Source organism: Lissotriton vulgaris, chromosome 7 (assembly GCF_964263255.1).
Source record: "Lissotriton vulgaris chromosome 7, aLisVul1.2, whole genome shotgun sequence".
NCBI classification, from domain to species: domain Eukaryota; kingdom Metazoa; phylum Chordata; class Amphibia; order Caudata; family Salamandridae; genus Lissotriton; species Lissotriton vulgaris.
In genome coordinates this window covers 1304272636-1304298556 of record NC_141695.1, presented here as the reverse complement: position 1 = coordinate 1304298556, position 25921 = coordinate 1304272636, and positions in this window count along the sequence as shown.

Sequence of the window (25921 nt, the reverse complement as noted above, 5' to 3'; positions counted from 1 at the left end):
AATAAAGTTGATAATGACGGCCATGAGGGGGGTACAAGAGGGCAATGGGACATTAGTTGAAGCCATTAAACATTGCATGACTTAAACAAGAACATGGTCAATCAAGTGTAATAAAGTATTGCAGTTTAGTAGAGTAGGATCTTAGACACAGGTGTGTCTGTGTAAGATTTTTTTTTAGTTTTCTCCTCCTTGGTGCACTACTGTAAATGTCTGGTGACATAGCCAGCAGTGTGAACAGCAGATCTATTTTAAGCATTTGCAGCGCAACCTATTGAATTCCAAATACTTGTTAAAATACTTCCATCGGGTGAGCACATTGTGTTTAGAAAGCGCATGGAATGCATTTGCAGGAGCTCACTGTGAGTGATGAGCGGTATAAGGAGGCCAGAAATAGGGCGGGCACTTTATACCTAATGTTGTTTTTTTAAAACACAGTTTTTATTGGTTTTATTACTATAGTCAATACAAACAGTTATGCAATTCGTAAATTTGACAGTAGGCATTAGTCTTTTGATAGTATGACCGTATCTCTTTAACTGGAGTCCACGTGGGAGTGCATTTTCATTACAGTCTACCTGCTACAATCATGATTTTCATATTTTATTACCAACTATGTACTTATGTAGTTATGCATGAGCTTGCATTAAGACAGACGTTGACAATTATCCATTATGTACCCCAACGTATCTTAACATACCGCCACCCCCCAGTTGGCTCACTCTTGTATGGTTTAACTTGTAGTTTATTGTACAATACTCTGGCAGTTTTAATATGGTAATTGTTGTACACATGATATGTGCTATGGTTTCTTGGGGCATTAATCTATTATTAGATGACAGTTTCCAGATTCCATAAATACCTAATGTTGTTAAAGCTGCATTTGAACTGAACACATTCAATTGATGAGAGTTTATTTTTGTGAATAAACTAATAGGAAGGAGGAATTCATTTCATAGTGGTAAAAAAAGAAATGCAAAACAGCAATACGTTTATTTTAAAAATACCCCCGTCGGGTGAACGTGTAGTGTTTAGAAAGCACATTGAATGCATGAAATGCATTTTTGGGGGCCACATTGATTGATGGCTGGTGTAATGAGGCCAGGAATAACCTATTTTGCTTCTGCTATAAGGATAATTAATAGCAAGGCACCTACTTGGCTCAGCCAGCTTATGTTCAGTACCGCTGGGAAAAATGTGGGCTGACTGACGACGTCCCCGCAGGGGACCCTCATAAGAGGCGGCCGCTTTAGTGCCACAGGATGGCACACTGAGCAGCCTACTGTCCGAAGACCCTGTTAGGGTCCCGCTTGTCACTTCCGGCCAAGGTGGGGGGAGGGGAGAGGTATAAGTTCCTCCCCCACCCACCTGGCGGCATTTTCGTCCCTCACCCTGACGCTGTTTCCCTCCCTACTGCTTAGCTGGCGTAATCAGAGTGGGAGGGAAGGATTTTCTAATCTTTTTATTTGTGTTGCAGGTGGAGTTACAGGGCGATCCAGAGGTGGAAAGGTACTCAGGGGTACCTTCCTCAAGGCCTAATATCCCCAGGAAGTCTTTGCGGTGGACCCCGAGGTGGGACAACGCCCCGTCTGTCCTACAGGCGGTTGGAAACCTGTACAACCAGGGGTCGCTTGAACGCTCCGCCCCTCGTAGGGGGTGCGCGAGTAAGGGGGTGGACCGACGGTTCACCTGAAGTGGGAGGGGCTATCCCCTCATGACAACCGCTAAGCACCGATTGGCTAAGGCCACTATGCAAGTTGGCCCATCAAGTGGTTGGCCGTGAGGGGCGGCTTGCCTTTGTTTCGCCTGTAAGAGAACCCAACTTGTTGGCATATTTGGTATGCTAATAAACCTGCAGCAATTTTCTCCCCCAAAAAGTTGTCTTGTCTGCTTATTTATGTTACCTGTATGTTGCTGCATGAGGCTGGTGAGTGTGGCCGATATTGGCATTATTATCCAGAGCACTGTTGTGTCTTCCGATGCAGCAGGAGAGACGTTTTTGTTGTTTTGTATTGGAGGCATGGGATGGTCTTGTTTATGTATGATTCATGTGTTGCTAAATAACCTCACCCGGAGCAGTGGTGCCTCTTTCAGTACAGAAGGGGTAAAACGACAAAGTTGGAAGAAATAAAGGCAAACGCCCTGAACCTTCCACCCGATTCAGGAGGGTTGGCATATAGGATCTCTGCCATATTGGACTTAGTAAAATCGCTGAATGGATGCAAAAAAACTTCCTAAAACTAAACGGCGAGAAAACCGAGTTAATCGTGTTGGGCAAAAATAAAGAACTTTGGGGACCCCAACACTGGCCAACTGAAATGGGCACCCCCCCCCACCCCTGTCACTCATGCTCGCAACCTGGGAGTCATTATTGACGACTCACTCAGTCTACACCAGCAAGCAGTAAAGACCTCTTCCACCTGCTTCGCCATACTGAAATGGCTAAAAAAGATCTGTTGGATGTTGCCTGAAAACACCAAGAAAACAGTTGTCAACGCCCTAATCACATACAGATTAGATTATGGCAACGTTCTGTACCTGGGGCAAATAAAACTACTGTCCGCAGGTTACAGTCAATACAAAATGCAGCAGCCAGACTATTCTGGAAAATTCCCATCTCTACTCCAACTACCAAATACATCAGAAAGTTACACTGGCTAAAAATTGAAAATCGAGTCAAATTTAAATCCCTATGCTTCATGCACAGGATTTCCACCAAAACCGCTCCAAAATACCTGCAAAACCTGGTGCGCCCCTATCGTCCCTCCAGATCTCTTCGGTCTTCCACGGCAAATCATTTTGAAATCCCAAAGATCAAGTTGTCACGCATGGGTGGCAAGTCCTTTTCACTCCTAGGACCTACACTTTGGAATTCAATGCCACATACACTGCGGTCTGAGCCGAGCTACATCAAATTCAGAAAAGCCTTAAAAACATGGCTGTTTAACATCTAGTTTCTGTAACCGCATAGACATTGGGATCTGCTGCGCCGGGAAACCCTTTGTTGGGTAGCTGTGCGCCATATAAATGTAAACACATAAAAAAATAAAATAAATTGGTAGGTGCCCTGAGTTGGTTTCCGAAAGAGTAAAAATGCAATGAAGACGTTTATTTTTTATTTAATAAAATGAGAACAGTGTTGTGCACACGTTTAAAGAGCCTCCTCCCCAGTTTCACTAATTAATAACTTTGCTCGCTGTGCCGTGCGCACGGGCAGAGTGCAGACGGGGTGAATGTGCGACAGGAATGTGAGCTTAAGAAAACTGTGCTTGGCCAGTGCTCCTCCCGCTTAAACAGAAGTGAGATATTGGTTGAGCAAACCAGTAAGGAGGCAGCCAAGAAGAGGGACATTAAAGTTAACCTATGGCAGACAGGGGCGGGAAAAAAGTTATTTGTATTGAATGCAACAGGTCTTGCAGACAGTGCATGCGCGCTGTAGCTCAACCTAAAAACATGGAGTGAAATGTTTTCCATTTAAATGCGGAGAGATGGTTGAAGTAGGTGTGGAAAAAAAAACCAGGAAGGGTGAGAGTAGGTTCACTCTTCCTCTAGGCATTTGTAAGTTATACCGCAATGCTGCAAAACTCAGCAACGGCAAAGTCTGGCACATGAGCAGGCTGGCCAAACGCACATCTGTTATAAGACCGGACTACCATGAAACCCAGGGCGTTAGAATTTGCAACAGTGATTTGTGGTTTGATTGTGATGATACAGAATGCATGTCTAAATGTACGAACCTAAATAATGAGATGGCAAACAATGATAGAAGTATTGCTGTTGATGATGTCCCATCTTCTGCTGAGCCTTCTAGCAGTCACATGCCTGATCACGGTGGTGAGCTCATATCACCCTCTGAATCTGAAGGCATTGTGGTTAGCCAAGGTGCCACTGGAACATTTGCCAGAGATATTACCAAACCTAAGAAGTTAAATGAGTAAGTCACATGTGACTAGTAATATCTTTCTTCCGCCTTTGTTTCATTTTCTTTTCTTTATATTGTGAGAGGAAGATGTGTTGTAATGACGGAGGATGGCACAAGCCACTTTTTGGCACAAGACATCCTTTATGATGGAAGTACATTATTCCCTTCTCATTGATACTCCCTGTCACCCCATACTCCCACATTCCATTGTGTCCATCACCTGCAGAATGTTATGAGTTGCTTTAAAGTCGGCATATATACCAGACGTGTAAAGGACTTGTTGTAATAAACGTACGTTTTGCAACTACTCCACATGCTTCCTTTCGTTTCTACACCGGGCTCCCAGGAACAGGCCAGCAGAGTTGCGGCCGGCCTCCCAAGCACCCTCAGAAAATGGCTTAGTGTACCTGTTGTGACCTTTATATGCTTGACAGCACCTCCTTCCTTGTCTGTAACTCTGAGTTTGGCATCCGTTACAGCAAGGCTCCACTGATTTTTGGAGCATAATCACTTAATAGTAATTGTTGAGCGACTGTTGAGGGGCTGTAATCACTGTACTTACTATGGTCTCAGCTTCCGCCATGGTCCGCTCATCGTAACTCGCCATGGCGACAGGTGGTTTCTGTGGCGGGCACAAGCACAGCGCTGGGCATGAATATGGCGTTCTCTGTTCTCCTGATTGACTTGAGGATTAGGCAGTACCTGCAGAGCAGTAAGAGTTGACAATTAGTATCAGTCTTGTGTAGGGTAACAGCAGGGGCGGCTGGTGACATTTGAAAGTGGTGAGGCGTAAACTAATTTGCATATTGCACCGCAGCGATCGAGCGCAGCGAGCGAGCCCGAACCACCTTGCATCCATACATACATCATTCATGCATCCACCCATCTATCCACCCACCCTGCATCCATACATCATTCATTCATGCATCCACCCATCCATCCATCATGCATCTACCCATCATGCATGCATACATCCATACATCATTCATACATCCACCCATACATCCACCCACACATCCTGCATCCATACATCATTCATTCATGCACCCATCATTCCACCCATCCACCAATCATGCATCCACCCATCATGCATGCATCCACCCATCCATCCACCCACCCTGCATACATCATTCATTCATGCATCCACCCATCCATCCATCATGCATCCGCCCATCATGCATGCATTCATCCATATATCATTCATGCATCCACCCATCCATCCACCCAACCATCCTGCATCCATACATCATTCATTCATGCACCCACCCATCCATCCATCCACTCATCCATCCATCATGCATCCACCCATCATGCATGCATCCATCCATACATCATTCATGCATCCACCCATCCATCCACCCACCCATCCTGCATCCATACATCATTCATGCACCCACCCATCCATCCACCCATCCATCATGCATCCACCCATGATGCAAGCATCCATCCATACATCATTCATGCATCCATCCATCCATCCACCCATCCATCCATCAATCATTCATGCACCCACCCATCCATCCATCCACCCATCCATCCATCCACCCATCCACCCATCCTGCATCCATACATCCATACATCATTCATTCATGCACCCACCCATCCATCCATCCATCTACCCATCCATCCATCATGCATCCACCCATCATGCATGCATCCATGCATCCATCCATACATCATTCATGCATCCATCCATCCACCCATCCATCCACCATGCATCCACCCATCCATCCACCCATCCTGCATCCATACATCATTCATTCATGCATCCACCCATCCACCCACCCATCCATCCTGCATCCATCATTCATTCATGCATCCATCCATCCACCCATCATGCATGCATCCATCCATGCACCCATCCACCCATCCACCGAACAATCATTAATGCACCCACCCTGCATCCATCCATCATTCATGTATTTTTATGACCATATAAAAATAAATTATGGACTCTAACAAGCCTTTAGGATCTATGTTGAAGGATGTGCCAGTTTACATATTACATCACCTCTACCTTTTTATGCTGGAAACCTTCTACCGCCCATGTATTTGCCATCCTGTAAGCCCTAGGTATGTACTATACAAATTTACATACAAACATACACCAACATGCATGCAATAATAAATGCATATATCATGCTATTCCGCCTCTACCGTTTATAACCTTAGTTCAAAGAGTACATTATATTTGTGGTGACAGTTGTTAACACATTTTCTGGAAAATGTTTATAAAATGAAATCTGTTGAAGGCTGTTGTTGCAACTATCAAAAAAGAAATTCTGAGAATTTTTACATTTCCAAAATTACCCAGCCTACAGAGTTCACCCACCCCAACAAAGTCTCCAGTCCGCCTCCTGCCTTTCCCAGCTCTCTATCATCATGAGATCTGTTGACTCTGCCCTGAACCACAGCCGTCAGCACCCAATGTTGGCCTCGGATGACAATTTATTAATTACTAACATGCGCCTTTCAAAAAGGATTTCACACGTGCTTTTAATTTGGCAAGTAAATGCTAGCTACAGTTTACGGCCTCTTAAATACCTGACAAGAGGGCACGAACACAGTTCAGCACTACTAATAACTTTTAAAGCTCGCTCATATCGAACACTTTATAAATATGTACATTTTAATTTCCACTCACCGGAGGTGCAAGGAATCATGACGCAGCTTCTTTCTTTCCACTTTAACCCATTCTTGTCTCATTGGTCACAGGGCAGGGAAGGGAGGGGTTACCATTACCGGGAGGCTTCAAGAACTATGATTGACATGTAGCCCTGGCCTCTGCAGAGCTGAAGCAGACAGCGCCCAGGGCTAACTCTATCGGCGGGGGAGGACCTTCAGCAAGGACTTCAATGTCTTTGCCGAGGTGCTGACGTCACACGTCTCAGGGCTGTGAGCTCCTCAGCCGGCAAATCTAGGATTGGTGGCGCATGCTCAGAGTGCATGATTTGTGCCTGCCAGGTTTATGGCAGGCACAAATCATGCACTTTGAGCATGCGCCACCAATCCTAGATTTGCCGTCTGTGGAGCTCACAGCGCTGAAGCAGGTTACTTGCAGGAATATATTTACTTAATTGTAGAGTAAAAAGCACAACTAGGGGGCAGAAAAAGGACGAGGGCGTAGCCCCTCCGCCCATATAAAAGAACCGCCACTGGGTAACAGGCAATTAGTTTCAAAAGTCATCAGCCACTGTTGCGGGTTCTGTCCTAGGGGCAGGAGTCACCAGTTACAGCACCTTGTGCTGCTGGGGAGCGACATGCGTTAGTAATAGCCATTATTAGAGGAGCTGCCAAAAAGATAGGGGGTCATCAAGGCCGGCTCTAGGCATGTGCAAGCTGTGCACCTGCACAGGGCCACCAAACCCCAGGGGCCACCACGCCAATATATATCCTTAATATATTAATCCTCTGAGGATGGATACATATTTGCGTGGTGGCCCCTGGCAGGGATTTGGCAGCCTCCGTCTCTGTTCCACTTCCAAACCCCCTGACCCCCTCCCCTCTTTACTGGCCTGCGCGCTCCGCCCCGCCCGGACCCCCTCATCCAGGCCCCCTACCTACGCTCCCTGCCCAGGGCCACCATGAGCCTAGAGCCGGCCCTGGGGTCATCATTCAATGTAAAAGTGCTGCTCTTAAGCTATTTCTGAGCCTATTGACAGTCCCTGCAGACACAAGTGAAGGCAGACAACAACAAGCATTGGTAAAGCCAATAGGTCTGGCATTGGTTGCTAGCCTTTTGGCAACTATGTTATTTTTTAAAATAGTTTTTGCAAACTTTTATTGTTCCTGAAGCTGCACAGCCTTCATCAATCTAAAAAAAATGGCTAAAGACAAAGTGTTTTTTGGTCTAAAAAATAAAAACACACAGTCCGATAGTAGTCCCTGGCACTGAAGGGACTTCTTTGTGTGTAAATGTATTGGCATTTATATAGCGCACTACTTACCCGTAGGGTCCCAAGGCGCTTCGACCGCTGCGAAACCCTTCCTGGCTTCCCTGAGAGATGGTCCCTTAATGGGTATCTCCAGGGTGAGACCAGGCACCCCCAGCGGTCTGGTGGGGCCGTTAGTGAAGATGAGGCAAGCTAATGCCCAGAGTTGCCGAGTGTGATCGCTGATCAGAGTGGGCACCGAGGCGAGAGAATTATCGAGTCCGCTGACCCTGGTCCAGAAACCTGCCGCGCCGGGAATCGAACCCTGGTCCCGGGCCGTCCTCTGCTCTCGGGTCTGCCGCCTCTAACCAGTGAGCCACACTACTTCACTTTGTGTGGGAATGTCCTCCTTGTAAGTGGGTGGTATGCCATAATTCATAGTAAAGTCAGCCAGCAGCTGAAGTGGGACACACTGACCCCTTGAGTGGGTGGAAGAAAAATGTGAATGAGTCAACCACAGACAAATGGATCACATGTGGCTGAAACCCCCTATAAGTAACGATGTTATATACATAACTTTATTCAAATCAAAATGTCTTGGCTAACACATACCAAAAAAAGCCAATCGCTTTGCCAGCCTCTTGCCTTTGAGAAAGAAAGAAAAAGAAAGAAAGAAAGAATGCAAGAAGAAAGAAAGAAAGACCATAGAAATAAAGAAGGACCAACGAAAGAAAGAATGAAAACAGAAAGAAAGAAAGAAAACAGAAAGAAAGAAAGAAAGAGTGTTACAAGTGCTGCAAATTACACACATGAAGGCCAGTTTTCTGGTGAAATTGAGTGCAGATTAAACGTATTCTGAAGAATTGTATGTTTATGAATTCACATTGTATAATATTGAAGCTTTTGGTTTGTGCACTGTATACTTAGTAAAAAGAGGATACATTATTATGGTACATTTTCAAGTGGACGCCATTTGTTATTCATTGGCAGGAAACAAGAACTGATAAAGTTTAAATGTGCCTTGTTCTTTCATCTGCTAGAAAGCATCCTGATATCACATCAGGCTGTAAATACAATGGCAGCTCTAGAATAATTATAAAGTAAAAATACAAAAATACTGGCACTGAAGGGAACTACCTTGTCTGTGGATGTGCTCATAGGGATAGAGAACAAAATACAGTCACTCAAAGTGAGGCTAACAGTGGCTTTAATAGGTTGACCCACTGCCCCATTACATAGGCTGTGGTGAGAGCTGGCTGAAGAGAGGTGGCTGAAAGCCCCTTGTAGTAAGTATATTATACATATAATTTTAGTAAAAATAAAAAGGTCTTGGTTAATGCCAAATAGTGGAACGTTCAACACATCAGAGGCCTCAGCCTGGTGACTCAGGATACCTGCATGGCCCAGTGAGAGAAGGGTTGGACGTGTTGCAGGTTGTTCACATTTTTGGCAACAGCCCGTAGGAAACACCAGCTTACCTGCAAAACCGAGCCTGCGCTGTTACCAGGGCACAACCGACGACAAAAGGACCCCATACTCTCACGTGGTTGAAAGTCTTTAGAGGTTAGCAGGTCTGTTATTTTATATCGTCAACTTTAATAAAATGTGTCTGAAAATAAATCATGATTTTTAACATTAACAGAATGTGTGAACATATTTGAGTTTCTTTGCTTTCAAGGTCAAAGCAATGTCCCTCCCAGTGTCAGTGGAATGTGCCACTTGGATGGAATGCTCACGGCTACGTCACAAACCATGGCATTACCCTCAAAACACATTCTGTTGTGAGGTCACCAGCTTCCTGCACACATTGAAGCATCCCCTGGAGCTGACGTCACAGGTGGCATCATAATCTCTGCACTCTATGAAAGCCCATAGCAACCGCTGTTGTTTCTTGGCTTTTCTTGTGACTCTGGGGGCTGGTTACTTCTGTTTGAGGTACGTTTTATGGACTCGTGGCTTTTCTTTTCAATGAGTTTTGAGTGGAATCATAAACGCACTTATTGTTTCGCCTTCACTCCATCTCTTCCGGCTCGAAATCTCTGAAAAACAACAGTCAAAACAGCGCAAAAGTGAGACAAATCGGCAGATAGTGAGAGGAAGGGAGAGGCGGAGGGAAGAGGGGTGTCCCAGAAGTGGGGCCCACAGCTGAGTACAGAAGAGGAGCAGGCGAGACAGAGCATATGAGTGGAGGGTTTACTAGAAGCTGGTGAGTGCTGGGGTGTGTGTGGGGGGGGGGGCTTTATTAAACAAACAGATATACGTTGTGCAGACAAACCGGAAAATGTGAAAAATTATTTTATATACACTTCTTAATTCTGATTATAACGTGCAATATGTTTGCGTTCTTAAAATATGAACTAATTTGACAAATTGATGGATGTGTTTCGACATTTAATATGCATGAGAAAGGCCTTTTATAGACCTGCTTCCTCTTGTCTGAAGCCTCGTGAAAGTGCTTGCACTATTGTCACCCGTGCAAGGCTGCACTCTGACCTCAGGAGTTCTTGTGCTCACACTAGGAGAGCTCGTGTGCCTAGGTCAGAGCTGAACAGGGCTCTGAGAAGCCTCCACCAGTCCAGACTCGCTGTAGGCCTCAGGAGGGCGGGGTGGAGGGGAGGGGGGGGGGGCTCTGAAAGAACCGAGATTGATCCACACACAATATAACAAACATATACCTCAGCGTCTTTATGTGCTTCAGTCTGCAGTCAGTATTGTTTTAACGTCTCTGCCTGACCTTACACTGATTTGTAACTTGCCTTTCATCACACATAATGATGACCCCTGAACCCAGAACCCCAGATAGGGTTTACTCCACTCACCAGTGAATGCATTGTGTGCATAATCACTTGCTCCATACATCACCTTGTGTAGGAAAAGGGCCCTCTCTGAAGGGTCACCCCAGACGTTTTGCCTTCCTCCTCCTCCTTTTGCTGATCATTTTTGTTGGACTTAGGACTCTGAGAACATTGCCACTTCTGACCGGTGCTAAAGGGCATGTTATTCTCCCCAAATCATGGTAACATTGGTATATACCCAATTGGTATGTTTAGTTTACTTGTAAGTCCCTGGTAAAGTGGTATATCATATACCCAGGGCTTGTAACCTAAGTGCTACTAGTGCGCCTGCAGCACTGACTGTGCCACCCACACTAGTAAGCAGCCTTTCAAACCTGTCTCAGGCCTGCCATTGCAGGGCCAGTGCGTGCGGTCTACTGCCATTTTGAATTGGGATTTAAAACCACTTGCCAAGCCTTAAACTCCCCTTTTATACACATCACCCCTAAGGTAGGCCCTAGTTCTCTCATGGCCACTCACATATGTATGTGTGGTTAGTGGCAGTTAAGTAACTGAACACAAAGCACTGACCTCTGAGACAAGGATGTAATCCTACAATGAATGTCTCAATTGCACAATGTGTAACCAGGAAACCTGTGATCACATCCCAACTCCCTCACTGCACCAAATTGAGTGATGATCAGTCCTTCCCTTTATTTCACTTCCACTGAGCATCATTTTCCTTACACAGTCAGGTGTGAATAGAACAAGAGAAAGCACCCTGCCTAGGGATATAATGGCCCTAGCTAGAGGATCCACACAATATATAAGGGGTGATTAGCCTAGGGGCTGACACTGCACACAACAAACACAAGGTCAATCCAAGTAAACTCAAGAGAACATATTAGAAATATATATATTTTTATTTCTTTTAAATATATTTTTAGAGTTGAGGTAACAAAAATATACAGAGGTAAATTGTATTTTAGATTCACGTGATACTTTTAGAGCATAAAAAAGACATACACTGATGGTGGGAGAGAAAAGGAAGGGAAAATTTATACTATATTAAGACCTACCCAGTAACAACCATACTTCACAATGTTGATTTTAAAACGTGTTATACCCCGAAACTGCCTTATTATACGTTTAACTTTATCTGTACCATAATCAATAACATATGCAATAAGTTCCTAATCTACTCCTACCATAGGATCACTACCTTTGGAGTCCAGTCAACGGAAGTAGAAAGTACTAGCTTCCCGGTATAGCACATCCAACTATACGTCTTTGGTTCCTCTTGGCCAAAAAATATAGGTAAACACCATTGTATACTCCTGATAAATTATGCCAATAAGTGTCCCCTATTCCTCTATATATAATAAAAAATGCCCTGCCCTATTTGGAGGTCGGGCTTACCCCGATTAATGAAAATAATTATGACAACTTGCCTTGTAGGAATCTGGGCCTAACTGTAATAACTGGGTCACATGTGTGCGAGAATGAGTGTGTGTATATACGTAGGAAAACATGTATACATGAATTTTGTTATGAAATGTACTCTATGGTTCATTTAGCCTAGGTTATCGCTATGCCTTTCACAGATTCCACTTAACAGGGAATCGGTTCCAGGGAGTGTCTCTAGGTAGTTTGACACTGCACAGTTACAAAAGGTCAACTATATGTGTATCGCATCAATATACAATGTGTATTTAAAATGTTAAAATGAACCAGAACAATGGAAAGTGTATGTTGAATATTCTTGATTGGTATTGTATATATATATAGAACATAAAATTAAGACTTTGCTTTTTATTTTCAGATTTTACACTTGTTTCCCTCCCAGTATACTACCCCCAGCCCTGACGAAGGTGTGGCCCTATTGGCCTGTCACCGAAACGCGCGTCGGCTTGTGTTTCCAGGAATACGGCACTTTGTCCTATTTACATCAGGACCCGTATTAATGTCATCTGCCTGGAATAACATCCTGATTTATGCAACATACTGACCATCTATGTGTTGCACACACCAGGACTAGAAGAATGAATGGAAGAATGAAAGTTGAATGTTAGAATATTAGGTAGAGTAAAAATTTAAATAAGTGAGTATGAGAGTATGTGTGAAGTATGGTTGTTACTGGGTAGGTCTTAATATAGTATACATTTTCCCTTCCTTTTCTCTCCCCCCATCAGTGTATGTCTTTTTTATGCTCTAAAAGTATCACGTGAATCTAAAATACAATTTACCTCTGTATATTTTTGTTACCTCAACTCTAAAAATATATTTAAAAGAAATAAAAATATATATATTTCTATTATGTTCTCTTGAGTTTACTTGGATTGACCTTGTGTTTGTTGTGTGCAGTGTCAGCCCCTAGGCTAATCACCCCTTATATATTGTGTGGATCCTCTAGCTAGGGCCATTATATCCCTAGGCAGGGTGCTTTCTCTTGTTCTATTCACAGTTGTCTCCCCCCTATGGCCTGCCTATATCTTTAAAAAACCCATCGGGGAACCCCCTTCTTTTGTTCCTTACACAATCAGGGCCTCGTTTATGAGAAGTGTTGCATCGCTGCGTGAATGCAGAGATGCAACACTTCTCAGTGCACCCTCCTTGCGACATGATGATGCATCATATTTACTGTATGACGCATCATGTTGCAAGGAAAGACAGACACGTCAGTATTACTGACATATCTGTCAGCACAAAATTGGCACATTGTTGGGGTGTGTCTGAAAACAGACGCAACTCCAGCAATATGTCCTTTCACATGGGGCAAGCCCCATGTGAAAGGGCCTGCGTCGCCCTTACGCCTGTCATGAGGCAGGCGTAAGGTTTTGAAGTATTGGCTTCCTAGAAATGGTGCAGTGAAATCTTATAGATTTGAATGCGCCACTTCTACGAGGTTTTCTTGCGGTGGAACGCCCACCCTGCATACATTATACCTTTCGCAGGTATAATGTAGCGCAGGGGGTTACGAAGTGATGCATCTCTCTAGATGCTTCACTTTATATATATGGCGCAACATGGCGCATTATTTACGCCGCCGCACGATCACAAAAAGTGACGCAACCAAGGCTTAAATGTGAAGCAGTCCTTTGTAAATAAGGCCCTCAGTTTGGGACACATTGCAGTAATTCAGTGGAGGATTTGTGCTCTAAAAATACTTCACTTGTATATGGTTAGTATAAAAGAATTCTGCTTCACAATTAATAAAAATATGGAGCACATAAAAAGATAACAGGGTAAACTATCAAATTTTTGGTGAGTCATTGCATGTCAGGGCATGTGGGTACTGAATGTTTCATCTTTAAAAAATATATATATATATTTATGTATATATTTTCATAGATGTCAATCAATGAAGTAATATAATTGTATGTACTTAACTGAGAAATGTTGAAAATCTATTTTTTCAAATGTAAAGAGCCTGTCATATGTTTCATGACATTTGTTGCCTGATTTACATCTTTTGATGTCTCCGCTGGATGTACGACGTTACAACGCGTACTTTTACAATGCGTGCCGTTACAAAGCAACTTTTACAACGCAAGTCGTTACAACGACTTGCGTTGGGGGGTGCTGGATAGTAAATATTTTAATTTACAATTCCAACTCCAGTCCCCGTGGATAGTAGGGAAGGAGTTGGATAGTAAATTAAACTATTTAATATCCTGGAGCGCCCCCCAGCGCAAGTCGTTGTAACGACTTGCATTGTAAAAGTTGAGTGGTAACAGTACCGCATTGTAAAACCTTTGTTGTAATGGTTGTTCCCCGTCTCCGCTCGGCTCTTGGAGCCAAGTCCGGCCTTAGCTCGGCCCTACCCAAGGCCTTCTGTCCTCGCCCAAATGTAGTAAATCTTACACCTTTGTGCAGGTGTGAGAGGCCGCAGGGACATGGAGACAGAGTTGAGTGGGGACAGTGGGAGTGGGAGGGCTGGTCTGAGCAGGGACAGCGAGGGAGGGGGCAAAATTAGGCCAGGGGCCGAGGGATGTGACGCATACATAAGACTGCTCTATAGGGGAAGAGAGGCCGAGGCGACAAGAGCAAGGGAGGCCTGAGATCAGGGCCGGTTCTATGATTTGCGAGCCCCTGGGCCAAAAGTGAATGCGCGAGGCCCCTCTAATTTACTTAAGGAATGTGCGAGGCCCCTCTAATTTACTTAAGTGACCCTATTCAGAGACACTGCAGGAGGCCCATTGTACACGATTTTAGCGCCCGCCACAGTTTTAACTTTCAGTCCACAAGCAATTCTCACACCTCCAGCCTGATAGGTGTAAGATTTGCTTGTGGGCTATGAGTTAACACTGTGGGGGCACTAAAACCCTGTACAATGGGTCTCCCGCAGTGCCTCTGAATGGGTCTCCTTGCAATTGGGACAAGGGGAAACGTCTCCCTCCCCTAGGCCTCCAGACACCATCCCTGAGAGGCCCAGGGAGGGGACCCCTCCCATAGACCCTAATTGCAAGAAGACAGTGAAACAACAGGTCACACAATCGGTTCGGGCCCTATGCTGGTGGGCTGAGTGCGAGGCCCTGGGCAGCTGCCCACGTCGCCCATGCCATAGACTCCGGCCCTGCCTGAGATGAATATTGACAGCACGAGGAGAGCGGGCAGTGGGTGGACGGTGGACAACGGGCCAGGGCAGGGCACCAGAGATGACACGGGAGAGAGAGGAGGGGAAGAGGTGAGACTGGACAGCAGGGGAGGGGACAGTGATCCCAGAGGGCAGCAATGTGAGGTGGTGCACAGGATCGGGGCTGGGGGACAGAGAGATGAGACACACACTGGAAGGTGGATTCAATTGTAAGAGGGGTCTACAGTATGATGAACAGAAGAGACACAGGGCTATGAGGGGAGAGAGAACAAGAGGTGGGACAAGAAGATGTGGGTGGGGTCAGAAGTGAGAGGAGACAGCCAAGGAGGAGTGGTCAGAGGTGAGATGGGACAGTGGGAAGAGAGGGGAAAGAGGGCAGACAGGGCACCTGAGGCTAGGGGCAGGACAGGACAGATAGATGAGTGCCAGAAGAGACAGAGGCCAGTAGGCAGACAGTCGGAGATGAGACAGCAAGGGAGACAGTGACCAGAGGTGCGAGAGAAGCCAGAGGTGAGACCGAACAGTTGGGTGATGAGGACCAGATGTGACAGAGGATAGTGTGGGTGGAGGCCACAGTTGAGACTGTGGAGGGGATCATTAATAAGGATTAAAATGAGAAGGGGTCAAAGGTGAGATGGGGCTGCAGGAGAGATGATGGACAAAGGTGTGATACGAGAGAAGGGGTTGGGCCAGATGTGAGTTAAGGACAGCAGTAGGAGTTGGTCCAGATATTAATGGGGAAGTGGATGCTTGGGCTTGAAGTTAGAGGAGGCATTAGGGTAGGGCACAGATAGTGAGACAGTGCTAAGCAGTGACGTGGCAGAGGAGGCACAGCGCCAGGTGGAGTAGAGGAGCAGAGATGAAACAGAGCAAGGTTATGCCAGAGAAGAGACGGACAGCAGGTGGGGGTGGTCTGGTGGACACAGCAGGAGGTGGGGGAGGGCAGGGTGGGACAGGGCACCAGAAAGAGGGGGCACAATGTTACTAGGGTGGTCAGAGGAGACAAAGACAAGTGGGGAGGAGGGTCAGAGGTTAGATGAGGACAGGTTATGGGCAAGGAGTCATAGGTGAGAGAGGACAGGTAGGGTTGCAAAAGTGCAGGCAGGGCAGTGGGGAGAAGGGGGTCCGAAGTGATGGAGAGGAGGCAGAGATAACTAAGGACAGTGGAATGAAGGGCCAGAGGTGATAGAGGAAAGCGGCGGAAGGAGGCCAGAGGTGAGATGGGACAGCAGATGGAGGTGGACGACAGGAGGCTGTGGGGTGAGAGGTGAGACAGGGCACATGAGGGACAGAGGTAAAACAGGACTGCAGGGAAGGTGACCAGATCAAAAGGTGAAATGGGGCAGTGGGAGTAGTGAGTGTAAGGTAGGATGGGGCAGTGGGAGTAGTGGGCTTGAGGTGAGATGAACTACCTTGTAAAAGGAGTCAGAGGAGACACACTCTGTGAGGAAGGGGTCAGAGGTGAGATGGGGCTATTTTTGGCAAAGGGGGGAAGAGGTGATTTGGAGGGTGGGGCCCTTGGACAGGCAGGACAGTGTGATGAAGGGAGACTTACATGAATTGTGACAGCAAGGAATGGGGGCCAGATGTGTCACTGGTCTTCAGGTGGGTTTTGCCAGAAGATGCGAGAGGATTGGGGTGATGTGGTTCACAGGAGCAAGAGGGTGGGGGGAGTGGGATTAGAGGTGAGAGGGGACGGTGGTGGAAGGCAGCCGTAGGAGAGTCAGGGACAGTGGGCAGCTTACAATGCACACCTGTAAGGTAGAGGGTGTCTTTCTGTGAGCTGTGGTAATGAGCGGGATAGAAAATACTGAGGGGAGGAGATGAGGGGAGATAGGGCAGCTGGGATGGTGGTGCAAAGCAGTTACAGAGGAAAGGTGGGCAGAGGTGAGGCGGGACTGCAGGGGGCAGGGACAGACGACACAGGACATAGTGGGGATGGGGGCCAGAGGTGAGATGGGACAGTGGGTCGAGACGGACAAAGGTGTGGTGTGACAGTAGGGAAAGAGTTGAGCTGGGGAACTAGGTGGAGTGAGGACCCTAGGTGAGACATGACAGTGGGCAAAGTGGGATCAAAAGTGGCACTAGCTAGTTGGAACATTTGAAATATGTGAGACATGTCTACGTGAGAGAGGGAGAGAACCAAGATGCACAGCGTTAGAGGGAAGTCAAAGGGGTGATTGGGCTTCATGCAGAATGGGACCTGATATAGAATGTGCAAGTGTAGGAGAGGGGGGCCTAAGCTAAAATGTGCAAGTGGAGGAGAGGGGGGCCTAAGCTCATATGTGCCAGTGGAAGAGAGGGGGGGCCTCAGCTAAAATGTCTAAGTGGAGGAGAGGTAGCCTGAGCTAGAATGAGGAGGAGAGGGGGGCCTGAGATAGTATTTCCAGGTGGATGAGAGGGGCCTGAGCTAGAATATGTAGGAGAGGGTGGCCAGAGCTAGAATGTCCAAGTGGAGGAGAGGGGGCCTGAGTTAGAATGTGCAAGGGGAGGAGAGGGGGCCTGAGTTAGAATGTGCAAGGGGAGGAGACGGGGCCAAAGCTAGAATGTGTAGGAGGGGGGCCTGAGCTAGAATGTCCTAGTGGAGGAGAGGGGGCCTGAGTTAGAATGTGCTAGGGGAGGAGAAGGGGCTAGAGCTAGAATGTGTAGGAGGGGGGCCTGAGCTGGAATGTGGAGGGGAGGAGAGGGGGCCTAAGCTAGAATGCCCAAGTGGAGAAGAGGGGGACTGAGTTAGAATGTGGAAGGAGGTGAGGGGGGCCTGGGCTAGAATGCCCAAGTGGAGGAGAGGGGGCATGAGTTAGAATGTGCGAGGGAAGGAGAGGGCACCAGAGCTGGAATGTGGAGGAGAGGGGGGCCCGAGCTAGAATGTGCAAGCGGAGGAGGCAGAGGATAAACAGCACAGTACAAGAGGTAGGAGGTGAGATGGGACTACGGGGTATGGGATTAGAGAAGAAACAGGGTCAGTGGGATAGGAAGCCATTTGATATAGGGGTACTGGTGAAGGGGGTGCTGAAGTTTCAAGTTGGAATGGGGACTGTTGGGATGTGAATATCCCGAGCATGGTGTAAATCTGGAATCCTGACTTACTTTGGCCCTGGCACCACACCAGTGCGAGAAAGTATACGCAGAGGCCTAAGCCTGTCCCTGAATATGAAAAGAACTGGTGCACCTTCTTTGCTGGCAGTGCACTATTGCCACTGTTGCTTGTATGATGCAGCGGTGGCAAAGTTAAGAGAAATCATTAATTTGACAAGACTATTTTATGTTTGTCACTCTGGTTGAAAACTAATGGCCCACCTGTTAAAAGTTTCTCTTCTACTTGTGTGCTCCGTCCCTTGAGTTGACACCTTGGGTGTGTCTTCCAAGAATGTGCAAGTTTTCAGCATGAGTAGCACATGACATGGTGTTTGTGTGAGCAATAGTAATGGAGTCAAGTAGAATCCATTTTGTAAACCCCTGGCCTGGTCTGGCACAAGATGAAGGATGAGTGCTGTGCTGCCAGGGAGTCAAACTATATTCCCTGCATGCCAGTACCTGGAGGAGGGAGACCCACACACTCAAGTGGGAGGACTGGAGAAAGCTGCTTATGAAAACTCCAGAAGGCATATTTATTTGTGAAGAGCTGCTGATTAGTCTTCCTAAGCCCCAACATTTTGTGGATGTAGTGGTGAGAGATGGGACTGCAGATTTTGAAAGTGGGGAAGCCTACAGGTGAAGCCCACCCTTTTGTCTGTCCATGAACACTGCTTCAGTTGGGCTGATGGTATCCAGCTGTTGGGCCTTTGTGATTCTAACATGGATGCCCCAGGATGGATATAATTATTGGGAACAATGGGTCCTTCGATATATTATGCCAAAAAACAATAAATATAGACCAGAATCAGTACTATATAGATTCATTATGTCCAGCCAGACATTGTTTGATTTAATAAGTACAAAAGGTAAGTACTAAAGTTCAAGACAGAACGCCATAGAGTTGGACATAATCCTGTATTCTTCAAGGTTCACAACATAAAGACAATAACAGTTAAACAAAACATTTTCAGGCACAAAAAAGAGCTTATCGCCAATACATGGATCATGAGGGCAAGCATTTTAGAGAAGTAGACAGTGATGCACAAGTTTTAATAAATGTGTTTAACATGCAGACTGTCTAAAAGAGTTGACGACGTTTCGATCTATACGAGGTACATAGATCATCATCAAGACGGGAAAATTAAGCACGCCTGAAAAATACACTGCCTGTAAACTAGAAGAACCGGGAGGGAGGCATGAAGCAAAATGCCAAGCATTAGAATTATTCAAGGGTAGAAGTGAAAATATTGATACTTGAGACCTCCATAGCTGAAAATATTACGATGGGCAGTACATTTAACTGATTAGAAGAAGCAATCTAATCGGGTGAACTGTCAAGAGTACACAATAGAATCATAATGAGGCAGTGAGAAAGACAAATTTGTTGCACACAGTTCATGGCTGAAAACAAAATCTGATGGTACATAGTAGTGAAAACACTGTCACAATTGAGTGCACTGGCCATTTTCAGGTGCTATTTGAAATCAAGAGAATAGGAAAGAGAGTGAAAAACCTTGTTGCCTAGGTGGGAAGTGAGACACTCGCATACGATCAAGGTGCTTGTGTGCGGCCGATAACACTAGGTGGAAATTGTGTCAAGATGAGATGTTAAACAACCGGCATTGGTACAAGTGAAAACAGTTTCCTGAGGTCATTCTGCTAGTATAGTTCTAAGCCCAATATTGGGGTTGCAGGGTTGTAACCCGTTTCATGCATTAAAAAAATAGGAGTGGGTGTGTGTATATTTAGCCGCGGACGGTCAAAGGAATGAGAGACGGAAACTCACTTGGTTGGCAAGTGCGAGGGCAGAAGCTACCCGGGTTAAGGGAGTAGTACGGGTGTGCTGGGGAGGAAGATGAGGGGAACGTTACAGGCAACATGTGGATACGGATGTGGGGAAAGAATAAATAACCAACCAGGCAGCGCACGCGTACCTAATTAATTAGGGTTCGGTCGGAACCCATACCTAAAGATTAGGGACTTAAAGTAAAGATATCTTCCGCTGCAAAGTATGCATCCGTGTCGGCAGAACAACAGGGCACGTAATTAGATGCTCCGGGGCAGCCGCAAGGAGAACCTAAAATGGAAAAGGATGCATCAAGGGCATGTGGGACTGGCGGCTGGGAAGGATAAAAAAGGAGCCACAGAGCTTGCTTACCGTGATGTGAGGAGCGGGAGTGCTGCTGCCAAGAATCGGCGGTGAGCGAGGAAAGTGGACGTGAGGTTGAAAAATGAAGCAAGGCCGCTCACGTGATCATGCGCATCGTGAGGTGTGGTAGCATAGCAAGCTCTGTGATTACGGCGGCCATGTTGGGTGAGTGAAGCTCGTACAGGAGCACACAATGCAATGGTAGAAATAAGCCCAGGGTAAAGAAGATGGGAGCATAACAAGTTGGAACCCAGCATAAAAGTGAGAAAGAGTGAAAGAAAAGAATTTAAATAAAGTAAAATTGTGTGACATGGAAAATTAATTTAAGGCATGTGACCACAGTGAATTGTGACATAGATAATTGACGCATAGAGTAAACAACGTTAAGTTCAATGGGTCTTTGTAAAAAATGGGAAACCTTTTCAAACAGAATGACTTGCATTAGTGTGTTCTGGAAAAGACATGTGGGTAGTCTCAAATCAAAGTAGTCCAGTCTTCATTTTGGTTCAGACCTTTTCTGATAGCGAATAATGAGTTTCAGTTCCTCTTTATTCAAGATCTGGGCCAGGTCACCGCCTCTTGCCAGTAGTCTCACAGTTCTAAGCACAGTACATTTAATGTCAATGTTCTTGTGGCCGACAAGGTTGAAGTGTTCAACCAGTGGTGCATTGGGGGTGTTGCAGCGGATCCTGCTGTGGTGTTGTCCTATGCAAGTCTTGATTTTTTTGTGTGGGTTGACTGATGTAGTTCTTCTAGCATGGACACTGGATCAAATAGATGACTTTGCATGTGTTACAGTTTGAAAAAGGGTTTAAGTGAATTACAACATTGTCAAATGTGAAGGTTTTACCTTCCATAGTGAAAGCACACATATTGCAGTTTCTGCACTTTGCATGCCCCAGCAACAGTGTCAGCCCCCAGTGTCCATCCAGTGCCAGGGGAGGTGTCACTATGGGGAGTGCTGCTCGTACCAGGTGGTCCTTCAGATTGCTGGTTTTCTTAAAGGCAAACGAGGGGAGTTCCATGTTTAAAGTACCTGCGTTGAGTGTGGGGTAATGTTTAAGAATCGATTTGCGGACAATACCAAGCACGTTTAAGAGAATTCCAGACCAAATGCTTCGGGTATCCACGGGACTTGAGTTTGTTGGATAGAACTGAAGCTTCTTGGAAATAATCTTCCTTTTTGTAGCAGTCACACCTGATGGGCAAGAACTGAAAGTAGGGTAATGAATCTCGTAGCGCCCTGGGAGGATTGCTTTCATACCTCAAAAGTGTGTTCCATTCAGTAGGCTTTCTATAAAGTCTAGTGAGAAGTTCTCCGTATGAGTGATATATAGTCAAATCCAAGAAGGCAATGGAGACTTGGTCTAGTGATAGTGTGAATTGCAAGCCAAGACAATGGGTATTAAGCCAATGCTGAAACTGATGCAGAGTAGCCACGTTGTTGTGGCAAATTAGGAAAACATCATCGATATAACGGCGCCACAGTGTGACCCCAGAAATTAAAGGGTTCTGAGGTGACAGGATAATGGTGGTCTCTAGGGAATCCAGGAAGAGAATGGCCAGATTGGGGGCAAAAACTGCCCCCATTGATGTACCCTTCACTTGCTGGTAGAACTTGTTATTAAAGGTGAAGAAGTTTCTTGTGAGGCATAGCTCAAGCAATTGAAGTATGAATAGTGTGGGGACTGCGTGTGGTCTGGGTCTGGAGTCTAGAGTTTTTTTAATCACTGTAAGGGCTAGTACCTGAGGAATCTTGGTGTACAGTGATTCGACATCCAATATACAGAGCAGATCAGTGGTGGGATTAAAGGATGGAGATAGCCCAGTACCATCTACTGTGAGGGGAGAATTAAGATGGGGCAGTGGGAATATGGGGAGGAGATGAGTCCTGAAAGTGTGGGATGGGTAGGTGACAAGGGATAGAGGGGAAGGAGTAAGATGTGAGCAAGGGGAGGTACACCGGAGCTGGAAAGGGGCATGTATTGGAGGTAGACTACAGGATACAGAGGGGCAAAGAGTGAGTGGTGCACAAGATGAGAAAGGCTAACAAGGTGAGTGGGGGCAGAGGTGAAACTAGTTCAGGACAAGCCCCTATGGTCACCGGAGCGTCACTTTTTTTTACGCTCCGGTGGCCTAGCGCCATTTTCCTTATTTACAAAGTGACGCTAAGCCCCTTAACGTGGCTTAATGGCACCTTGTGAATATGCCACTTTCCGCCGCAGTCCTTTGTGGGAAAGGGTCATGCAATGGGTATTGCTGTTGGCATTCCAGGGCAACACCAATTGCTTACAAACCTGAGGCAGCGCCATAAACAGCGTCACTCTAACACCATGGATTACCAGGCATTAGAATGGCAATACAGGAAGAAAATATGAATTCCTCCTCTTTGTTGGCTCTTTTCATGTGTACTGCATTCTCCGGGCGAGTAAGAGGTTGGATGTGATGGGGCAGTGAAAGGTGGTGAGAGGCAGAGGAGGGCCAGAGGTGATGTGGGGCAGTGGGTGAACTGTATCAAAGGTGATAAAAGCCAGTGTGTCAGGGCAGCCAAAAGTGACATGGGTGAGTTGGGGGATGGCCAATTGGTGAGACAGGTCAGGTGATGGGAGAGGGGCTAGAGGTGAGTCTGGGCAACTAGGGCCAGAGTGCAAAAGTGGATGTAGTGCTATTGAAGGAGTAAGGTCAGGAGTAGGAAGGGGTTAGAGAGACCTGAGAGTACATTGATAGTGGGGTCGGAGGAGAGACAGGGCAGTGGGTGTACGGTAGACAGGATGGAAAGTAGGGGAGGGGGCCTGACGTGACATAGGATGTCAGGGAGGGGTCCGGAAGTGAGAAGGAGCAGCAGGGGTGGACATGAGCTATGAGTGGGCCATCAGATGGATGAAGGCTACAGAGGAAAGGGGACATAGTGAAAGGGGGAGCCGGAAGTGAGGAAGGGTGACCGGGTAAAGGTGGTTAGAGGGTTGACTGGTCTGTGGGGCTGCTGACAGAAGGTCTTGGTGGGGGCAACGGAGGTGAGACATGACTATAGGGCAAAAGTGACCAGAGATGGTATGTGACAGTGGGGGAGGGGACAGTGGTGAGATGGGAGGGTGGGGGAAGCTGGCAAGAAAAGAGACGGACAGCGCGTGAGAGGGGAGTGGGGGAGGGGACAGAGGTGAGATGGGAGGGTGGGGGAGCCGGCAAGAAGGGAGATGGACAGAGGGTAAGAGGGCAGTCATTGGTGAGAGAGGACAGCAGGGTTCAGAGGGGAGAGGGGGCAACAGGGCTCTAGATGTGAGTGTGAGATACTAGAAGAAAGGAAGACAGAGGAAACAAGGCACTATGGAGCAGAAGAGCCAGAGGTGTGATGGGCCTACTGGGACATGTGTGTGAGAGGCGACACAAGGAGAGGGGCCCCACAGTTATGATGGGACATGAAGGGGGCCACAGGTGAAACTGAACAGTGGATGGGATGGAGACTCAGGTGGGAGGAAAGCATTTGTATGGCTCTAGACATGATGGGACAGTGGTGGAAGGGGACAGGAGAGAGAAGGCCAGAGGTGAGAAGTTGCTAGTATAGGGGTGGGACCAGGGGAAAGTGGGCTGTAGAAAACAAGGGATGCAGGGATTAGACATTATATGGGACAGAAGTATGATGGGGCCTGAGGTGAGACACAGCTCTGGGTAGCTCAGTGCCTGAGGAGACATTGGACAGTGAGTGGAGGGTAGATAGGGGCAGGGCGGAGCTACAGAGGCGGGGGGAAGAGGTGTGATGAGCCTACTGGGGCAGGTGTGTGAGAGGTGACACAAGGGGAGGGATCCCACAGTTATGATAGGACATGAAGGGGTGGGGGCACAGATGAAATTGAACCATGGATGGGATGGAGACACATGTGACATCAATGCATTGTAGGGGTCTAGGCGTTAGGGGGCAGTTGGGGGAGGGGAACAAGAGGCATAGAGCACTGGCGGAGAGAAGGCCAGAGGTGAGATGCTGCTAGTATAGGGGTGGGATCAGGGGGAGATGGACTATTGAAAACAAGGGATGGGGAGACCAGAAGATATATGGGACAGAAGTATGATGGGGCCAGAGTTGAGACGGTGCTCTGGGCGGGTCGGTGCCTGAGGTGACATGGGACAGTGAGCAGAGGGGTAGATAGGGGCAAGGTGAGGCTACTATGGCAGGGGGCCAGAGGTAACACACAGAGGGAGACAGAAAATAGATGGGACAGAAGTATGATGGGGCCAGAGGTGAGACGGTTCTCTGAGTGGATCGGTCCCTGAGATCACACGGGACAGTGAGTGTAGGGGCCAGAGGTGGCACGGACAGGGGATAGAGAGGTACAGACTCGAGAAGAGGATTAAGGTGGAAATTGAACACTGGCATTAAGGAGCTGAGGGGACAAGGAGCTAGACATGAGATGGGGCAGTGGGTGGAGAGTGGAGTGTAGCTAAGAGGGGAGATGGGCAGAATGTGGAGGGTGGGGTAGAGGTCAGTCAAGGCAGGGGATCAGTACTTTTCCTTGTTGCCAGTGTAAGCTTTGAATCACCTCTACCCCAAGCTGTGTAGCAGCAGCAAGGAAATTGTACTCTGCAAATGGATTACCTATGGGCTGTGCGCGAAATAAATGATATCATTCATTCATTCATTCATTGGAAAGTGAAGACCAGAAGTGAAAAAAGACAATGTTGGAGGTGAGCAAAAGAGAATAAATTAGAGAGAGGGGGAAAGAGGGGCCACTGAAAAGAAGAGAAATGGCAACCAATACTAACCTAGAGCAGTGGGGGGACGACAGCCATGAGACATTACAACAAGGAAAGGGGAGCTAGAGCTGACACAATACTACGGGGGAAGGATGGCTAGGGGGTACTGGGGCAGGGGATCCGGAGGTGAGACAGAAAGAGACAGAAGATAGGCAATACTGCAGGAGAGAGGTAACAGTAGCAGGATGGGTCACCGAGGGGGAGGATAGGGCTGAGGGGGTCCAGGGGATACATCGAGTTAGAGAGAAATGGAGGGGAGATGTGACAAGCGACACTGGGGAAGGGAGAACAAATTTGAGACTGGACACCAGAGAGATGGGAGCAGGAGGGGGGGATGAGGCATGGGATGTGGAAGTAAAAGGTGAGATGGGACAGTGGGGGGCGTGGCTAAGATGCCAAACAAGATGGCCACCTAGGGAGTATTTTCCTCAGTGTCGGGACGCATTTCGGATCCGCTGGTCCGTTTCCCCTCAGCAATTTCACACATAAATGCCCCCATCATGCATCGGAACAACTGGAGCCTCCGGTGAGCCTTTTTTAAGAATTTAAGAGAATGGCACTCACTGACTTTTCCACCGCTGCTCCTCTCCCTTCATGACGCCACCATTTCAGATGCGTGCGTCTTTTCCTCATGGCTCCAGCGCTACTACAAGAATACTCTTCACACGCTGACCTCAGTGTTACAATGTATTAATGCCTGGACTCTCTACTGTTCTAGCAGTACACATCATATGAATAAGGAGGCTACTTTAAATTTTCCATGGCGTTTCTGCTTCTTTACATCTGCAT